A 19,896-nucleotide genomic window follows, 5' to 3' on the forward strand; every position below is an offset into this window, starting at 1 on the left:
CATATTTGCTTGTCTTTTAAAATGTGGAGTCATGCAGGAGCATTTCCAACAGCCTTTACAAGAGAAACCCTGTGATTGTATCACTTTTCCAACCCAAAAGGGCCCAGGAAGGTGGGCAATGCTCTGGGAAAGAGGAAAAAGGCCCCTGGAACATTCACTGCTCTGGTTTCAGAGCCCTGTTTTGCTGCCCATGCATGGGATATGGAGAGCATCAATTCCCAGCCTACCTTCCCTCATCCCACCTGAGCTGGCATCACTCTCCCTGGCACAAGAACCTCCATCAAACCTCCACCGAGAGCACAAAGTGCTTTTTCTGATTAGCCTGGACCAGAGTCTCTCCTCTTTCATCCCAGAATGGTCTGGGTTGGAAGCGGCCTCAAAGTTCAGCCCATTCCACCCCCTGCCATGGGCAGGGACACCTTCCACTATTCCAGGTTGCTCCAAGCCCCATCCAACCTGGCCTTGGACACTTCCAGGGATCCAGGGGCAGCCACAGCTTCTCTGGGCACCCTGTGCCAGGGCCTTAACACCCTCACAGGGAAGAATTTCTTCCAAATATCCCATCTAAACCTACCCTGAGAAGTACCATTTCTCTTTTTGGAGAAGCCAGCTCTATCTCCCACACATGCTTTTCCATTTACAGCCCAAAAAGATGCAAAAAAAAGCTGAATTTCCATTGTTCACTGAGCCCTTTGATTTCTCTCCATTTTCCTTGCCTTTGTCTGTGTGGGAATGTGCATTTGTAATATATTTTAATATTTTCTGCAGTTGCTTAGCGGGTCCCTTTCCGAAGCCTCATGGACCACCGTGGGCTGGGAATCCGGGATGGGAGCTCCGGAGAGACAGCCCTGTGCAAATCCAGCATCATCCCTTTGAAGTCCTTGGGGCTTCCACAGCAGCCAGAAGTAATTAGGGAATGAAAGGGATTGCAAGAGCCATGCTGGCTCCCTGTCAGCCCTTCCCGCTGGCTTGGAATAAAGCGGAGCTGAGCCGGTGCCGAGCGCTCTCGGAATTACGACTCCAAACGTCGTGAGGCTCGCAGGCAGCTCTCCCTCAGCCTCACACCACATCAGCACCAAAGTCACGTGGCTGGCCCATCCAGCTGGGTGGCTTTAAGCTCTGTTTTCCTTCCCAGACCAAGTCCAGGTTGGACAGGGCTTGGAACAACCTGTTTTAGGGGAAGGTGTCCCTGCCCTTGGAATGAGATGGTCTCTGAGGTCCCTTCCAACCCAAACCTCTATGATATTGAATCCCTGAAGAACAACCAGCAAGAATCACCAAGTGACTCCAAGATTTCCAGGGGGAAATCAGTACTGGATCATCCAAAGGCTCCTTCTCACCTCACTAAACCTCTTGATCTGTTGAGTTCTCCCTCTGCCATGGGGTGCTGAGCCTACTCTTCCCTCTGCAGGATCGATGCAGTGGCTTCTCCACCTGATTTGGGACTTCTGGCTGCCTTTTCCTCCCCTCTCTATGAAGGAAAGCAGGAAATGTTAATGGCCTGTTGCTTAACAAGACTATGCCTTCCCCATTAATGGGTGCACCCCACAGTCAGAGATGTCCCCTTCCCAAAGACACCACACCTGGAAAATCCCCTCTCCACCACCGAACTGAGGTCCATAGGGTGGCTGGAGGACATTACTTTGAGGTTGGACTAGATGTCTTTAAAGTTCCTTCCAACCCAAATCATTACTTTGGGGGTAATTTGGAAGAAAAGATGGAAAGAATTTTAAATTTGCAGCCTGGAAAGGTTTTTTTCCTTCTAGGCATGGCTTTAACAGATGTGTTCCTCTACACCTGTTTCAATTATCCACTCTTGCTTTTTTTTTTAATTATTCACTCTTGCTTCTGTGGACACCACCAAAGTCCAAAGGGACCTCAGGAGGTCTCTAATCCCACCTCCTGCTCAAAGCAAGGCCAGACTCAGAGCTGTATCCCAAATTCTGGATGTGCTTATGAGCCCTGTGTTATAACAATGGGCACAGATGTGAGAGCAGGCTGTGTTTGGAACAAACCACAAAAATTCCCATTCATCCAAATTCATTTGATTTCATGGGAGAATTTTGATTTTGAAGGAGTTGGAAAGCAAAATCTTTAAAGTTCAGACCCAAAAGCTTTGTTTCTTCTTTTTCCTATTGGTTATTCCACCCTTTCCTTCCATTCTGGATGACCATGATTTGTACCACCTCTACCTGGTGTTTACAGTAAATTTTCCACTTCAATCAGGTCACTCCTGCATTTCTGACTCCATTTCACACAAACTTCCACTCAGTGAAAAAACTTGGACTTGTCTCCCTCATCTGGAACAAAAGCAAATAGAAAACCATGAGGACATTTCATTCCACGAGGCAGGAATTCCACTTTTTGGACAGCTTTGGTTGCTGTCAAGAAGAAGGGGAGGCTGGCTGAGACAGCTCACGAAAGCTTTGGAAGTTCATCCAAAGGCTCCAAGCTGGCAGTGCATCCCCAAATCCTTGCATCCTCTGCCAACATCGCGAGGATGGGATCTTTCTGGGTCCCCTCAAAGAACTGAATATGCAGCTCCCAAAATGCCTGAGGTCTCTAATTCTCCTAGGCTCCTTTTGAAGAATCCCAACCTTTTTTTTTTCCCCCCCCCTTGCTTTTCATTCTGCTGCAGATAACCGGGAGTGGGCCCCTTGCTCATTGTTCTCCGGTGTCACCTCCCACCAAGAAAAACGAAGGAGAGGGGGAGAAAAAGCCACATGAAGATATTAAAACAAGCAACTGGAATGTCTACAAACTGGTGGGAGAGCTTATTCCTAATTCACATATCCCTCTTTACTGTTGGAAACAGCTCTTTAGCTATTTATGGCGTTCTGAGCAATCACTCCTGGTTCCTGCTCGGCCTCAGCTGGAAGGTTGGCCCATATGGCTTGTGCTGTACTTCAGTGGGGTGGGGAATAAAAACCCCCAAAAAACCCCTAAAAGAGAGTGTACAGAAGTGAGCAGAACTTCTGGGATGTGCACATCTGGTCCCCACGTGGAAGCCCAGCCTGGGAGAAAGGCTGCTGACAGGGAAAAGCTGCGCACTGTGGCTCTGGACAAGCTTCTCTTACTGATAGATTAAGGATATATGGACACATCCATTATATGTGTGTGTGTAAATATACACAGAGATTCATCTTGGGCAAGAAAGAGCTTCCAAATGTTTTCTTTTCTGAAGCTTGCAGACCCCCTGGCAGCACTGATTTATTGTGGGGCAGGGATGCTCTTCCCTGTGTGCTGCTGCAGAGCAGAGAGGAACTCCAAAAGTCCCTGAGTTTTTAGGGAAAGGTCCTGAAAGCAGAATCAGAATGGACTGGGTTGGAAAGGACCTCAAAACTCATCCCATTCCAGCCCCTGCCATGGGCAGGGACACCTTCCACTAAGCCAGGCTGCTCCCAGCCCCATCCAACCTGGCCTGGGACGCTTGCAGGGATGGGGCAGCCACAGCTGGTGCTCTGGGCACCTGTGCCAGGGCCTCAGCACCCTCACAGGGAGGAATTTATTCCCAGTATCCCACCTAAGCCTTCTCTGTGACAGTGGGAAGCCATTACCCCTTTTTCTGTCACTCCATCCCTTGTGAATGGTTTCTCTCCATCTTTCTTGTGGTTTCCCTTCAGGAACTGGAAAACCCAAAAGCCTTCTCTTCTCCAGGCTGGAAAAAAAGTGACAGATGTGAGGTGATAGATACATTTTATGTGAACTTTTTTCCTCATGTCAATCTTCTAACCTTTCACACAGAGCTGATGTCCTGGTGAGGGGCAAGACAAACACTTTACCATCCAGGCAGATCCACCAGGCCGTTCACTGATGCCCAAAAACTGGTGTTGTCCTCTGGCCAGCAAAGCCTGTCCTGCTCTGCTCCCATGGAAAGGAGATGAAATTAAGAGGAGGTGCCTCATGACTCATTTTCAGAACAAATAAAGCTTTTGGGAGGTTACAGCTGATCAAAAGGTGTCTACAGACACATGGGAAAGAGGCTGAACTGAGAGTAGAGGAAAGGCTGGCAGCTGGAAAACAGTGGGGGAAAAAATTCAAAATTGTGGAATTGGTGGAGAATATTACAAAATAACACCCACAGCCTGTGCCCAGCCCTGGGCTTCTTGTTTCAATGAAGACACCGAGGGGCTGGAGCTTGTCCAGGGCAGGGAATGGAGCTGGGAAGGGAACAGAGCACCAGGAGAGGCTGAGGGAGCTGGGAAAGGGGCTCAGCCTGGAGAAAAGGAGCTCAGGGGGAATTTCTGGCTCTACACAGCTCCTGCCAAGAGGGGACAGCCGGGGGGGTCGGGCTCTGCTCCCAGGAACAGGGACAGGAGGAGAGGGAACGGCCTCAGGATGTGCCAGGGGAAGTTTAGATTGGAGATCAGGAAAGAATTCTTCGTGGAAAAGGTTGTCAGGCCTTGGAAGGGGCTGCCCAGGCAGTGGTGGAGTCCCCATCCCCAGAGAGATTTAAAAGCCACGTGGGTGAGGAGAGGCCTTGGCAGTGCTGGGGGAATGGTCTTAGAGGGCTTTTCCCACTTAAACAATTCTGATTTACATAGATTTATATAATCTAAATGGATTTTTTAGTGATTTAAACATTTTCCCTCCTGCTTTTTCAAAGTCCCTGAAAATGATCCCTCAATAAGGCCATGATAAATACCAAGGAGTCTCAAATAAGTGCATTAGAAGCTGCCATTTATTTTAGAAACAAGCAGGAAAAAAATCCCAATAGAAGCTCAAATCCTCTATTTTCCTCTAGCAAGCCCCAGAATGGTTTTCAACATTGTCTTAAAGTTTTACAAGTCAAATAATTTTAGTCCAAAATACCATATTTCTGCAGCATCTACTGATACTGAACATGCTGTTTGAATAGTGAAAAACACAGAGTCATTAAGGCTGGAAAAGACCTCTAAGATCATGTGTTCCTTGTATGATTTCCTGCTGGCTTTTTACAGGGACAAGAGAATGGTTCCATAAGGGCATTAAAGGGAACATTTCCTGAGTATTTGGGGGGGTTTTATGCTACAAAACACCCAGTAAATGACAAAGACAACCTCTTGTTAAGAAGTTCCATAAGAATTACATTGTGTTTTCCTTAGATCAGGCCATAACTCTTGAAACTGCAGGAAATTTCTTTGGCTGAAAATAAAAATAAGGACCAGGGTTTGACTAAAAGGTTCTTATGCTGGGCTTGGGAAGGATCCTAAAGTTCATCTTATCCCAAACCCCTGCCGTGGGCAGAGACACCTTCCACTATCCCAGGCTGCTGCAAGCCCCATCCTGTCTGGCCTTGGACACTTCCAGGGATGCAAGGCTTTGTTCATAAGCTTATTTCTTTGTATTTTCCAAGAACATGCAACTTTTCCCACTTTTTTTTTTTTTTTGCTAGCAGGAAATCTGATCCAGCCAAAAGCAGAAGCACAATCTAGAAAGAACACAAGACTTGAAAAGATTATCAGATTTCCAACCCCCTGCTCCATGCTCTGCACCAATCTGGGAATCAGCAGCTTGCAAGACAGAGAAAATCCTGGGGATGATCCAAAACAAAATCCATTTTCCCATTACAAGCAGGCTGAAAATAGAGCTGCAAATCCAACCCTTTTGAAAAAGGGTCTGCAGTTTGGATGAGACACCCCAAGTCTGGAACTGTGGCCTACCATTTTGATGTGGGAACCCAAACCAGGCCCGTTTCATAACACTGCTTTCAGATGTGGCTGGAAAACTGCTGCAAATGACAGATTTTCCCATGTTTTCCTGATTCCAAAATGGCTGCAAGTCCTGGTTGGAGCCAAGGATCACGAGTCCCGCTAGCAAAACCTGTCAGCATCAAGTCTAGGACCATTTTTCAGCAGAGTCACAAGCCTTTCTGAAACCCCACTCCCAACCAAGCTGCACCATGGCAGTTTTCCATCGCTTTCTTGGAGACTGCTTGAAGCACAGAGCTTTGCATCCTTTTGGAAAATCTGTTTTTGGGGGAAGTTTCCTGCATTTTCTTGGCTTCCCTTCCAGTAACTGTTGTTAATGTCCCAGGCTGGTTTGAAAGATGCAAAATATTCCCATTTGCAAACAGAGCAAGTTTTAATTACTCCCAGCATTTGGGCTTGGAAGGGGAGAGCCAAACTGAAAAAGAGGAGATTCAGATCAAATATTGGGAAGAAATTTCTCACTGTGAGGGTGGGCAGGCCCTGGCACAGGGTGCCCAGAGCAGCTGTGGCTTCCCCTGGATCCCTGGAAATGTCCCAGACCAGGGTGGACAGGGCTTGGAGCAACCTGGGATAGTGGAAGGTGTCCCTGCCCATGGCAGGGGGTGGAATGGGCTGAACTTTGAGGCCCCTTCCAACCCAGACCATTCTGGGATTCCTATTAATCAGATAAGAAAAAGAATAGCTTGAGGTACCCAAATACACAAGCCAGGGTATGATGTCAAAAAATAAACCTAAAGCACTGTTTGGATTATAGGAATGTGCTGCCAAACACAGGGAAATTTACTTGGGAGCCTTTTCTCCACCCTGGGTCTTTCCTCTCTTCCCTCCTTCCCCAGCCTCTCTCCCTGCAAGCAGGACCTTTGCCAAAGAACACTTCCACTCATATCTGAAGGATAAGGCCTGCAAAGCAATGGGGCATTGAAAAAAAGATTGGAAATCATTTCCTTGCAGGAAGGAGCTATCCCACTTTGTCTTCCCTTCCTTCTGATTTTACAGCTTAGATCAGGGAGAGTCAGGAAATTACATCGTCTTAGGAAAAATAATATTAATACCAGAAAAATTAGAAAGGAAAGAGAAGAATATCAAGGAAAAGGAAATTTTTTCATTTCCTGCTAAAACCAATCCCACAGCTTCTTTGAGGTTTCAAAGACTCGTTATATTTATTTTTTTTTAAATGTTTTGCCGTGACAAATTCCACTTTGCACATGCTCCTTGTTTTTAAACAAAACTTGGGTCACTATAAGAAGAAGGAATAGCTTCATCCAGTTTAGCATTTCAGCATTAAAGATGGGTGGATAGACACTGACAAACCAAAAGCCAATGCCTGCCCCATGATAAATCCCAAGCACTGCTTGGATTTGGTTTGGGAGGGACCTTAAAGCCCATCCAGTCCCACTCCCTGCCATGGACAGGGACACCTTCCACCATCCCAGGCTGCTCCAAGCCACATCCTTTGCTCTGAGCATCCTCTGAGCCAGAGAAACCTTTTCTAGGTAATAAAACAGGAGAAAGATGAAATGCCAGGAAACACATTGTGCCTAAACACAGAACCCGTGATCCTACATTCATTTTTTGGTCAGACAGCATGGACAATCCCACTGTCTTACCTCTGCTCCTGACAAAAGCTGGTGGGGAAGAGGGAGAGAGACAAGTTTTCTGCTGGATGGAGCTGAATTATTTGCTCTCTGTGTTAGGTTAACCACACCATGGAATGATAGGACCAGGTGGGTAAAACACATTCGTCAAAGTGATTCATGTCTGGCTTTTGTAAGGAGATATTCTCTGACAGGCTGTACCATGCTCAGCTTAACTCCACCTGGACGGTCTTGGCACTGCTGATTTCCCACAGTTTACACAGAAATTAGATTTTTCTGTGGCAAGAGGCAAGTCAGTGTCATGTGCTCCACCCATTTGTAATTTAGCAAACACACACAAGACCTGACACAGAGCAGCAGAGCAGGAGGGAGCAGTCCCCCAGTTTTCTGACCAACTTTCCTTAACCTTTTGCAGCTGCCCTGCACTTGAAATACAACCCCACAAACCCTTTCATTCTGCCTTGCACTTTCCTAAGGAGAGGAATGTGGTCTGAGCACCCCAGCCCTGTGGAGGAGGGATGCCCCATCTCTAAAACCCGTGGGCAATCCCCCTGGCTGTGGCTTGGTCCTCGAGTGTTTCCCTGTAAAACAAGCACTCCCAGCTGTGGGATTTATCATCGAATCAAGGGCTGGGCTTTGCTGGGTGCCCTGGGCTGAGACAGGCTGGGGGAGCTGGGCGTGCTCACCTGGAGAAGAGAAAGCTCCAGAGGCCTCAGATCCCCTTCCAGTGCCTGAAGGGGATCCAAGAGAGCTGGAGAGGGGATTTTCACAAGCACTTTTTAAACTTCCGTGCTTTGGTGCTGTGACAGACAGCGATGGCACAGCACCTGCTGTCCCCACACCAGCCTCCCTCCCGTGCTCCTCTCCCAGTCCTGCTGCTGCAGCCCACTGCCCAGACAAGCTCCTGATTTCTCATTTTACACATCCCTCCCCTGGGAGTGGTCCTTAGATAGGAATCTTAGAGCAACAGGCACCAAAGCCTCTGTGAGCTTCAGCCTGTGGGCTGGACAAAATCAGCCCCTTATCCCCCATCTAAGGAGCATCCTCGGATGCAAAGCACCAGTTGTTTTCTTTTGCTATTACTGAAGATTGAAACAAAGTCAGGAGCAGGGCAGAGGGTCCCCAGTGTCAGCAGGGAAATGGGAAAGGCTCGAAGCAGCATCATGAGCAGAACAAGGTACCACACACCAGCTCCCACATCCAAAGCTGGGGACCCAGCCTGGAAAGCCTCTCATCACTCCCTCCATCGCCTCCAAGAGAGTTTCAGCTCCATCCCAGAGCTGCTGGACCCTCACCAGACCAACATCCAGGACAGTCACATCACCACTCTGCTGCAACAACATCCCAGTCAAGCAAATGCCTTCCATCAGGCACCCCAAGGCAGCAAATACTTTTGCTGGGGTAAATCAGCGTGACTTTAAGTGGTAGAGGAATCACAGGGTTACACTGAGCTGGTGACACAACTTGTCCCAACCTCATTTGTCTCTTTGGAACACCAGCCTCACACAGCAAATCATGCTACATCTCCTAGAGAGCAAACCATGGCTCTTCATCCATGCCCTTTTTCCAAGGTGTTATTCACCACATCCCAACACTGCCAAGCAGATCCTAAACCATCTTTTAAAGGCTCAGCCTTAAATCCTAAAAACCACAGCTGACTTTTCAATATCCACTTCGAATTATTTCATCTGCCTCCTGGGGCAAGGCAGGAGATTGTTCTGCAATCCTTGTGGACAATGGAGAAATGTTGCCCCCAAAACCTGGACACCATCTGTCCTAACATCATCACTCAAGGACAGCTGGAGCACTGACACACTTGGAAACCCTCTTTTTTACCCCCTATTTTAAACATCTGATTTAACACTGTGTATTAATATAAGCATTAGTTAATATTCCACCCCTCCTTTCAGGTATCCTATAAAATATAGGAGCTGGCAGACAGCAGTGGTTTTGGTTTCCCGACCTTCTCCTCATCACTCACCGTTTTGAAAACCCACCATGGCATCCCTTACTCTTCTCCTCAGTAAATTAAACATCCCTAATCTGCTTAGCCCCCTGTGGAAGACTTTCCAAGCTCCTCATCCCTCCTGTCTCTCTTTGCTCCACTCGTGTTTCCACGTGGCTTGGGCACAGGAACGCTCCCCAAGGTGGCAGCGCTCCTGTCAAGCTGTAGGATGCCACTCAGATGCCCTCAGGGTTGCTCTCCAATCCTTAAAGCAGTCAAACGCATCCTGGGATGGGAGATGGAACATCTGGGAATAACCACTGCCAGGGCTGAAGGTGGGAATCATTTCAGGAAAGTGTAAAGGTGGAAATGTCTGCTGTAGGAGGAAGAGGTGAAAGAGTCAAACCTGCCTGTGGGATGGTCCTTTTGGGATTTAAAGGGTGATGGGGGAATGACCACCTCCCCTGCCAGATATAGCAAACATCCCAGTTTCTCCCATTTGGGGTTTCTTTAGGATGGTTTTTAGTGCAGCCCTGCAGCTGAAATTGAAAATATTACCTCTGGAAGGGCAATAACACAGCACCAACACACTTGGCAGCATCCACGAGGCCCTGGCATTCCTGGTACATGGGGACATTCAGGGACTTCAGTTTCAGGAAAAGGATGTGTTTGGAAACCCTTCAGGACTGACAAATCAAGAGTAATTTGATTAGTCTCAATCAAAAGTATTTTGCCATGCAGCGCCCCTACAGCTAGGGAGAATATTTTCCACTTCCGCACTAATTTTATCAGGTTTTCCACTCAGAAAACAAACCATTTTTTAAGGAACAAAATGAAACCAAAAGCAAAACCATTTTGCTTTCCTCACAAACCCTCTTTCCCCTTTCTCTGATGGGGAGACGGAAAATTTTATGCGAGTTGGGAGGAAAAAGTATTATTTAGGATAATAATTATTCCTCATGAAAGCTGTAAAAAAATAGCACAATTTAATCCAAAAGAGCTGAATTTCCACACCTCTCCTGGGGTCCCCTCATCCTCCAAGCCTCCCACCCCGCAGTGATTTGGAAATTTGGGCTTTCCCGCAGCTCCACGCTGAGGCTGCAGACGGAGGAGCGGGAGGGAAGAGGGAATTGGATCCCTCCAAAGAGAACTCCTGCCTTGTGGAAACTGGGATGGCTGAGAGCCTCTTGCAGCTCATTGCTGCACAGCAGACGAGCTCTGGTGGTCTCCATCCAAGGGTGGGCGAACATCCAGCTTGGAGACCCCTCCATTCCTGCATGACGGCAGCTGCTGAGTGCGCTCCGGGCAGGGAGAACATCCAGGGATGGAATACCTGGAGATGGGACTCCAGCACCTCCCTGGGGAAGGGCAAGAGGTGGCCAGGTCTGTTTTGGCGCTGCACAGTAGCCCACGGCATAATGAAGATGATCCCTGAATGAGATCCAGATGTTCCCGTAACAAACTGCTGGCTTTCTCTAAAGCTTCCCAAGGGAAGACCACACAAAAGAAATTAAGGATGGAGTCCAAGCCCAAGCAGGATCTAACCAGTCCAACTTAAATTCTAATGCAGCATCCATCTGGCCTTCATCCCAAGATGGGATGTGCAAGTAAATCCGGTCAAACTCCAGGACATCCGTGTCAGTCCTCAGCCAAGGTGACACCCCCAAGGTGACACCCCCAGCAGACAGAATTCTGCTGTCTGGGGACAAGCCAGTGATAGCTGCTGTATCCATCCCTGGAAAAACAGAGGGATTTTCCTACCTGTCACCAGTCCCTTTCTCAGGGTTTTCCATAACTCTCCATGCATATGGAGATTTTATTTTTCCCTTCTTTTTCAATTACGTGTCCCATTAACCACCTGCACCCCCTGATTTGCTGAAGGCTGGCTGAGGTTTCCCAGCTGAAGAGGGAAATAAAACAATGATCTATTGCTGCTTCCAGCTGCCATAGGATGATGCAAAACTTCATCAGTTGTTTGTGAAATGCTTTCACTAGCAGGGAAAAAAAGACTGGGAAAACAGCAATCCCTTGCTGAAGATAAGTTCCACCCCATCACCCTCTTGATTTGCTTCTAAATAAATGTGTGGGGAAGTGGAAGCCTTCAAAGTGTGTGCAGCTCTAAGCTCTCTGCTGGCTCCCAAACTCCTTCCAGCAATGCCAGTGCTGCTGGTCATTCCCACTGGTCACTGGACAACAGGGTCCCTTTGCTGACCACACACAGCCCAGCAGCAGGAAGGAAGGAAGAGCCACCCTCAGGGGCCAGGAGATCTCCCTGTGTTGGGATCTCAGCAAGAGGTGGCTACTCCAACCAGAGACCTGAAGATGATCCCCTCAGGCCTCCCTTGGCTCCAGGTCTAGAAGTCCTCCCAGGCCAGCTCTTCCCATGATAAATTAATTTAGTTGACAGTTGGCAAGTGGGTTTTTTTGGAGTTCATCAGCCCCATTCCTGGTGAGACCATTCCCGTGAGATTTGCTGACCTGACGCAGTCCTGCCAGGAATGACGGCTCCCCCTGGCTACTCCTCAAAGAGGTGGACAGCAGGACTCCGAGCAAGGCAGCCCCTTCCAGTTCACCTCTGCTGAACCACGTGAGGAGGGGCTTCACCAGATTCCATGAGGAATTTGGCTGGTCCCCCACCCTGAGGTTCCTCCCTGACCATAAAAAACCTCTCCTCTCCCCAGTCCAGCCCACGTGAGTCGTGTGAGACGTTTCAGAGACCACCCAGCCGGAGCTGCAGAGCACTCAGTGACTGATAAAAACAACAATTGCATTAAGTGAGCCCATGCTCCTTGCCAGGAAAATCAGCAGTGGGAAAATCCCTCCTTTTGGGAGTTCTGCAGCCAAGGACCGGCCCTCAGGGTTCATGACTGACAAGATGCCCCACGCACACTCAACAGCTATGGGGGAAATGTGGGAAGAATGAGGAGGCTGGGGACTTCCCTTAAATCCTGCTTCTGTCCTCATTCCTCAGAGGGAGAGTGATCTGGTCAGTGATCCAGGTGGAATGGTCAGAACCCAGGATCATTTATCAAAGATGCACCTTCTCTCCCTCCAGCCCACTTGTTCTTAGAACCAAACCAACCTGAGGATATTGGAGCAGGAGGAAGAATCACCTCATTTGTTTGTCAAACAGATTTCCACCAAGGATCCCTGAGGACGGGGCTGCATGTGCCAGGTGAAGAGTGCGGTGGATAATGAGGAGCCACGAGCCAAACCATGGATCACTGAGGAAAAAATTCCACAGGGGCAAAAGACGAACACTTCAAGTAGTTTTACTTTGCTGAAATGCAAAGAAAGGAAGAAAGAAGCTTGAGGCTAGTCCCTACAGAGCTGCCAAGTGTTCAAAATGCCCTGTGGGGCTGAAATGCTGTGTCCATCTTCCAAACCTTCCCAACATTTGCCCCCAAAGTAATTCAGGAATGTCTGTGGTTTCATACCTGTTTTTGCTGGAAAGAGCACTTCAGTGGTGGACCAGAGAGAACTTTGTGCTTTATGCACAGAATTGGATTTTTCTGGCTGTATTTCACCCTTGGAGTCTAATCAGAAGTTACTCAGATAATTCTACGAAGCGAACAGAACACTAACGTTACCTAAAAAGAAGATTTTTCACATCAGAATCGCAGCAAGAGCTTGCACAAACCTTGGCCCAAGATGCAGAAGCTGATTGATGCATCAACTAATAAATTTTTCTTGTTTTCTCCTGTTCATAGATTATTAAAGTCCCTTTTCCTCATCTCCAGCCAGTTTCTAATCCCTGCTAAGAAGCTGCCTTGACACCTGGTAAAGGAACAGCAAAGTGGTAGGACAGGAGAGCAGGCAACAGCAATAATTAATGATTAAAATAATTTCTCTGCACCTCAAACTCTCAGGAACCTGCCAAAAATTTTTCCAAGTGAGTTTAGAACCACATGGGATGACAACTGTGCACAGATAACCATGAGAAAAATGTTACCAGAACACTTTTGAAATTAATTAATATGTTCAGCCACCGCCAAGCCTTCTCCTTAGAGCCCCAGGGCCCATTTTTCCTGCTTTGGATCAATTTTAATCAAAAAGTTTATTTGTCCCTAGCAAGGACACCAAATTGAATTGTGCTTGGCCTCCTTTGGATTCCTCTAATGGGATTTGGGGATGGTGCCACCCAGCCAGATGTTTCCAGCACCTTTTGACAAGAAATACATATTTTTCTTTTATTGGACACCCTGGCCAGAGAACCCATGTGGAATGTAAACTCTGTGTGGAGATATATATATATTTTCTCTCTCTGTTTATAAACACAGAGTCCAGTTTTTCCCCCACCAGGGTTAGATGAGCTCAGAATTTATCAGCGTTGGAGATCACAACTCCTGATTTACACGGGAGGAAGAGGGAAAATTGTTTGTGGGAGAAAACAAAAATTAAATTAGGCAATTCCCATTTGCATATGGATTTGAACACTTATGCACCACCAACATTTAGATTCTTCGTAATAAACAAACTTGCCTCAACACCCACAAGAGCAAACCTGAAATCAAGAGGGGAAGTCAGGGAAAAACACCTTTGTGTTCCCCAGAGGGAAGCGAGGCTGCTCAGACCTGGAAAATTCCCTTGGCAACGCCTTCCTTTGGCAGCTGCTCTGAGATCCCTGAGCCAAACCTCAAATTTTCTCTTGGAGTAACCTGGGATAGGGGAAGGTGTCCCCACCCATGGGTTGGAATGAGATGATCTTGAAGATCCCTTCTGACCCAAACCATTCTGGGATCTCCAAGTTCCCTTTCCTTGCTGCTTCTCCTGCCTCACTCCTGGGTCTTGTTCTTCCCCACAGGGTCCCAAGAGTCACCAAATGCAGGTTTTCTGGGCTGAGCCTACCTTCTCCCACCCAGCTGCTGCCCAAGCCTTCAACACCTGCCAAAAATCTCCCTGTGATTCCAACAGAATCAGGCACGTGGCTTCTGGTCATGGGCTTTAAACCAAACTACATTAATTTGATAATTGGCCTTCACATAGATGAGGAAATAAGGATGGTTTGCATCAAGCATCCTTACAAGACATTAGAGAAGCCACCAATGTTTTGACATCCCCAAGATTATGGTATTTGTAGGGCTGGGGCTCTCATAATGATGAATTTTAGGGCTGAGCTCTCATAATGATGAATTTTCTGGCCCCAGCCCTGCTGTTATTGTTGAAATAACACAAATCCACTGGTAACAGATTAAAACACTCTCCATATACATTTGCCTGTACACATTTATAAACTTACAAACACAGAGAAGAGGGGAGAGATAAATATCTGCAGGTCACAAGTGAGCAGTTTTAGGAAGCTTCAGGACACGAGGGAGGATTTTGTTTAGAGTAGAACTTCCCCCTTTGTCTCTTCAGGATGAGATCTCCAACATCTGTCGCCTTCCAGCGAAGCCAAAGGGTGCTCTGAGCACAAAACCCTGCACGGAGGAGTCACCCTTTGGCAGGGAATTCACCTCATTTCAGAGGGATGGGGAGCTCTGAGCTCATCCCCTGCCAGATGGGGCTGCAGAGGTCTGCCAGGGTGCTGCTCCTTTGCCACCCTCATTTAAAGGGTTGGGGATGACATCTGGCCAGAGATAAGGTTCATCAGAGGCCCTGCACCTCCTTCCCTCCTTCCTCACTATTTCACAACTGTGTCTGGACACGGGTGGAGATGCCTCACTCCTTTAACCCATTTTTTAGTACTCTTAGGAAGGGAATCTGGGATCATCGAGCTTAATGAAGCTCAGCATGTTTAGAAAAGCAGAGAAAGGATAAATACACACAATAAAGTCCCAGAAGGGGGAGGAGGAGGCACGAAACAGACACTGCTGGGAGCAGGAGAAGACCAAAACCTGGCAATCCCAAGCAACTGAGTGCCAGGAGAGCATCCCTCCAGGAGCAAGCAGAAGAAACCCAAATGTTTTAGCAGCAGAACCAGGCTGAAATGGGTCCCAGGACACAGAGAGGGTCTCCATGGCCCAGGCTAAGCCTTTTCTTTTAATTTGCAAGAAGCACTGCCAGTCACATCCCTCATGTGCACGCACGTGGGTGATTCATCCTGGGACACCAACAACCTGGAACATCCCAACATCTGGTGCCTTCAGGACAAGCAGGTGGCCCTCAGCCAGAGATTAGGAAAGGTGCCCCAGGAAGGGAAAGCTGTGACAGCTCCAAGTCGAGCCCAAGCACTCCTTTGGGAGATTAGGATCTGCCAGCAGCAGGGAAAGATTGACATCAACCATCTTCCCTTGCTCTGGAATATTCCTTTGGGGGGGTAGTGCCAAGCCACATGGAAGCACAACCTCCCTGCATGCCAAGCCTTCCTTCAGGCCAGCCTCCAGCACGGCTGCTGCGGAATCCCTGCTGGGTTTGAGCAGCAATCCCGGCCATGAATCACACAAATTCCTGTCATAAACGTCTGGCAGCCTGACTTACACCCGGGCTTCTGTGGAATGACAAATGCCTGCCCTTTTCCCAGGAATAAAGCACAAGAGCCCTCCTTCCTTCCATTCTCCCTTCCAGGGGAGTTTGGGTTTCTCTCCCTGTTCCAGACTGACTGGAAGCAAAGATGGGACAAAGATGTGAGGATAAAAAACCCCAAACCACAACAGTATATCTATTTATGATACTCCTTTATTTTGCAGCTGACTCTTGGTCCCAGCCCAAGTCCATTTTTCCCTTTAGCTCCAGAGAACAAGGAATTCCCAGTGGATGTTCAGCGACACCACAGACCAGAGGATGAGCTGGACAATCGTGGCAGCTGCTGTCACAACCCTGCTGTCTGCAGGGCTGGGGCTTGCCCAGCACCTTTGGATAGAGCTTCCCAAGGGAAAGGCCAGATAAATGATCCCACAGGACTCTGGGATGCACCTGGGACAGGGTGGATGTGCAGTCTGAGTCTGAACTTGTTTCACAGCTCTTTTTGCTTTCCTGAGAGATCCAGACTAACCTGAGGGACCAGGGCTGCAGCTCCCTGCAGTGATCCCAGCACCCCAGAGAGGTGACGGGAGCAAACGTGCTGGGAAAGCCACTGGAAAGCTCCTGCAGGAAGAAGTTTACCGACTTAAGAAGCATAAAATCAAAATCCTTCCCTGGACAATATCCCTTTTGTTTAAGGAGGAAAGTAGCCCTGAAAAAGCAAAGTTTTTCTGTTGGAAACCTTGAATAGCCAAGCCCTGGGAGCCTGCTGAACTCGCTTTCCACAGCCATCAGGAGGAAGGTGAAGCTGAAATACTCCATCCAGGAAAGGAAAACAAAACCTATTTGTTCCCTGCCCATTTTCCTGCTCTTTTTTTCCTTCTCTCTCGGAAGGAGGGGACCCTCCTGCTACAGTCAACCACGAGGGGAGTAGGGCCTTTTCCTGCTCCACCTGCCTCCAGTTTATCCACCCTTTCCCTGCCGGCTTGGGGGCTGCACCATCCAGCCCTGTTCGTGTCCCAGACACCTTTTCCCTGGAAAAGCCGCCCAACAGAGACCACAAGCACGGCAGAACAACCTGTCCCAGTTTAATGAGCACAGCCCTCCTCATTCAAACACTCTGACCACGCAGGAGAAAGGGGAGAAGAGCCACAAGGAGGTGAAGAACTCCCTCATCCCAAAGAAAAGCACAGCACCCAGGTACCCAGCTGCTGGAGACATGCCTACCTTCTGAGAACTGGATGCAAGGTTCAGGGATATGTTTCCACAGGGTAAAATGAGCTACACCACCCAAAAATAAGTTATCTGTAAATAAAGAAATGAATAGAATCTCTTTCCATTCCAGCTTGAGGTGAAGCTAGAGATGTTCCTCTCCCAGTGAAAGCAGAGGATGTTGGGGAAGAACCTGCATTTTTGTGAGGCTGAGCACCACACAAGTCACAAACACCCCAAGGCTAAGCCTGCTTCCAGGCCAGGTGGGCTCCTCACTCCTTCATTCCCAAAAACCAGGAGCACAGGAGAGGGCACCATGAGAAGGGAGGGAGCAGAGCAGGGGGAGGAGCAGGGACCACCATGAACCCAGAATGATTTTCCCCACCAAAGCTCCCACTCAGCAAATGGACCCAACCTGGGCAATATTTGTAAATTTGGTACAGCCAAAGGAATCACACCCTGGGTCCTCTCCCTTGGGAAGCCAGCAGGACTTTTACCAACACCACCAGCAGCAAACTCCAGAGCTGGGCTCCTCATCCAGCCACACGGAGCTGCTTTAACTCAGACACAGCAGGAAAAAGGAATAAAAGAAATAAAATCACTTGGTGCTTTTGTTGGCTCCCTTTTTTTGCCAGGTTAGAGAGTTAAATCAGGGGCTGACAAGTGCTGAAGCCAGCACTAGATAAACAGGGAGAGCAGGATTAGGGCAAGGATGATAAAAAAGGGAAAGCTCCACCTTTTTTTTTGTTTTTTTTTAAGACATTGCATTGTTAGATTGCTTCCAGCTGCCTTCCCCAACCCAAACCCTGGGAACCAGGATGGCAAGGAACAGCTACCAAAGCCACCAGCCAGGAAATGCAGAGATTAAGGAAGAAAGTAACTAGAGCCAAACACAACCTGCCCAAGGATCAAACTCTGGGCTGGGCAGCCTGAGAGCTTGATAGAACCAGCCAGAGGAGATAACCCATTCACAAAGCAAAAAGGGGCCATCTGGAGCCATTGTGTTTGGCCTCAAAACCCAGATTCCAGCCCCAAACTCTCCTCTGTGGGAGGAAGAAGGCAGCTGGCCAAAAGCAGAGGGTGGAAGGCTCTTCACATTTTTCAGGTTGACCTTCAGAAACACAACCTGGGAAGCCCAAAAATTCCCCTCTTAATTCGTCCCCAGACACCTCCTCACATGACAAGGGAGCTGACACCTGATGGTGATGGAGATGGCCTTGCACAGGCTCCTGGAGCAAAAAGGGAACACAGAGTCCAAGCTATCCCTCTTCTAGGTCCTGGCATCCACATGCACGACAGATAAGAGTGAAATAAGTCTTCTCCAGGGGGTTGGAGACAAGAGGTTCTCCTGGAGTGCTTCTTCCCACAGACAGAAGGGCTCAGCTGGATTCAAAGCAGCAGCAGTGACATTTGGGGTGAGGGGAACAGGGGAGAATCAAAATAAAAATGATTGAGGAATGGTGAAACAGCTTCAAAAATAAAGCAGAAGAAAATAATTTTGGGAGCAGATGGAGGAGATTGTGTCTCCTCCCTGACTCCCTCCAAGTTCACTGGCTGCACCCACTTTTCACTCACTGGGGAAGGACAGGCCCACAGCTGCCTTCTCTTTGCAAAATCCCTTTTCCCTTCTCCAGACCAAGCAAACAACATTCCCAGTCTCCAACTGACTTTGACCCTTCCACCTGTACCTACCTCCACCAGGCTCCTCCTCAGAGGCAGAGCTTGAGGGGTTGGGAGCACCAAAGGTTTATTTATTGGCAGAAGGGACCCTGACCACAGGTTCTCATCACAGGTCTTAAAGCACCTGGTCCCCACACCTGAGGCCCCACTTCTTGTGCTACTCCTCAGCATCTCTGGGACCAGCCCCACCTGAGGCAGGTCTTGGGCACCACCAGCGCCCAATGCCCAAAGAGATCTTTTCTTGGGGGTTTTAGGACTGTACAGGGTCTTCTTATCCCTAGAAGAATTCCTAGCACAGATCCCCAGGATTGTTATTCCATCCCCCTTTGTCCAGAAGAGGAAGATGCTGTCACCTGGCCCAGGTTGGGAGACAGCACTGGAGCCCAACAGCAGCCAGACCACACTTCCTCACCCTGGAAATAATCCCCCTGTTGCAACCCTAGGGATGAAATGCCAACGATTCACATCTCATCAGGGAGAAAAGTGAAGAGCTAAACATCTCCTCCCTTGGCAGAGAGATACAGAGCCCTGGAATTCCTGTTTCTAAAACTGCAATCAGTGCAAGCACAAATTATGTAGAATCAGTCAAGAGTAGGAAATTGCCATCAGAATTTCTCTTCTTTTTTTTTTTTTAAGAAAAAAAGGCAATTTAAACCCACTGTGGCTGCTGAGCTTTCATAAAAGCTTTCCAAGCCTTCATTTCTGCCTTGTGTGTCACCACAGAAGACACACGAGATGCAGTGAATTCCCCTGAGTTAATTTGAATTATGCCACAAAACAGATGTGTGCTCTGGTGCACGGAGAACCCTTTTTTCCTCTTCCATTTCCAAACTACTCCTGCCTCATCCCATTAGCTCTTCTTGTCCCACTGCATCCCCTGACGTGACATAACGAGTCCTGACACCCTCATATATCATCAGGAGGGACGGCAGCAGCTCCACTCGGCTTGGGAAGAGCAGCACTTGTGCTGCAGGTTTGATGGGGAGCTGGGGCTACTGTCTTAAATTTGGGAGAGATTCCCCTTCCTGAGCCAATTAAAATTCTGCAATCAGGCAGATTACAGGAATGAAGGTGGAATTAATGGGTGAGTCATATGGAATTTCACCCTCTGGGCTCGGCTCCCAGCTTGTGGGAAGAGACACGGATTGGATCTTCACAAACACCCAGCCTGGCCTCCTGTGTTAGAAATTCCTCTACCAAGCCCAACAAGCTAGGGCTGAGGAGGAATCTGCCACTGCAGGATGGATACAAACTCAGGACAGAGCTGAGAAAAAGGCACAGGGTCCTTTGGAGACAGCTCTTCCAATGGTGGAACTCTTCTTACCTTGGGAATGCAGCAATTTCAGTGTCTGGCAGGGCATTCTCCTGCTCC

The 19,896-nt window shown here is 48.4% G+C and overlaps 1 long non-coding RNA gene across 3 annotated transcripts; it reads right to left on the reverse strand.

Annotated features, from left to right (window-relative positions):
• Window positions 1–696: 696 nt before the first annotated feature.
• LOC148183903 (uncharacterized) lies at window positions 697–18,560 on the reverse strand. 3 transcript variants are annotated; one of them, XR_015773097.1, is made up of 11 exons: window positions 18,537–18,560; window positions 18,041–18,227; window positions 16,860–16,937; window positions 12,871–13,007; window positions 12,668–12,791; window positions 12,313–12,510; window positions 9,789–9,916; window positions 3,734–3,861; window positions 3,558–3,658; window positions 2,193–2,300; window positions 697–1,471 (listed from the first exon to the last, which is right to left on the reverse strand). It is a non-coding gene; the product is annotated as an uncharacterized LOC148183903 (long non-coding RNA). The 3 variants fall into 3 exon arrangements; XR_015773096.1 differs by lacking the exon at window positions 12,871–13,007 and having other exon boundaries at window positions 12,344–12,510; window positions 12,668–12,820; XR_015773095.1 differs by lacking the exon at window positions 12,871–13,007 and having other exon boundaries at window positions 12,668–12,820.
• Between the last annotated feature and the right edge of the window lie 1,336 nt (window positions 18,561–19,896).

This window comes from Pseudopodoces humilis, chromosome 8 (genome assembly GCF_049639895.1).
Source record: "Pseudopodoces humilis isolate 2021_Gansu_Grassland_sample_001 chromosome 8, ASM4963989v1, whole genome shotgun sequence".
NCBI classification, from domain to species: Eukaryota; Metazoa; Chordata; class Aves; order Passeriformes; family Paridae; genus Pseudopodoces; species Pseudopodoces humilis.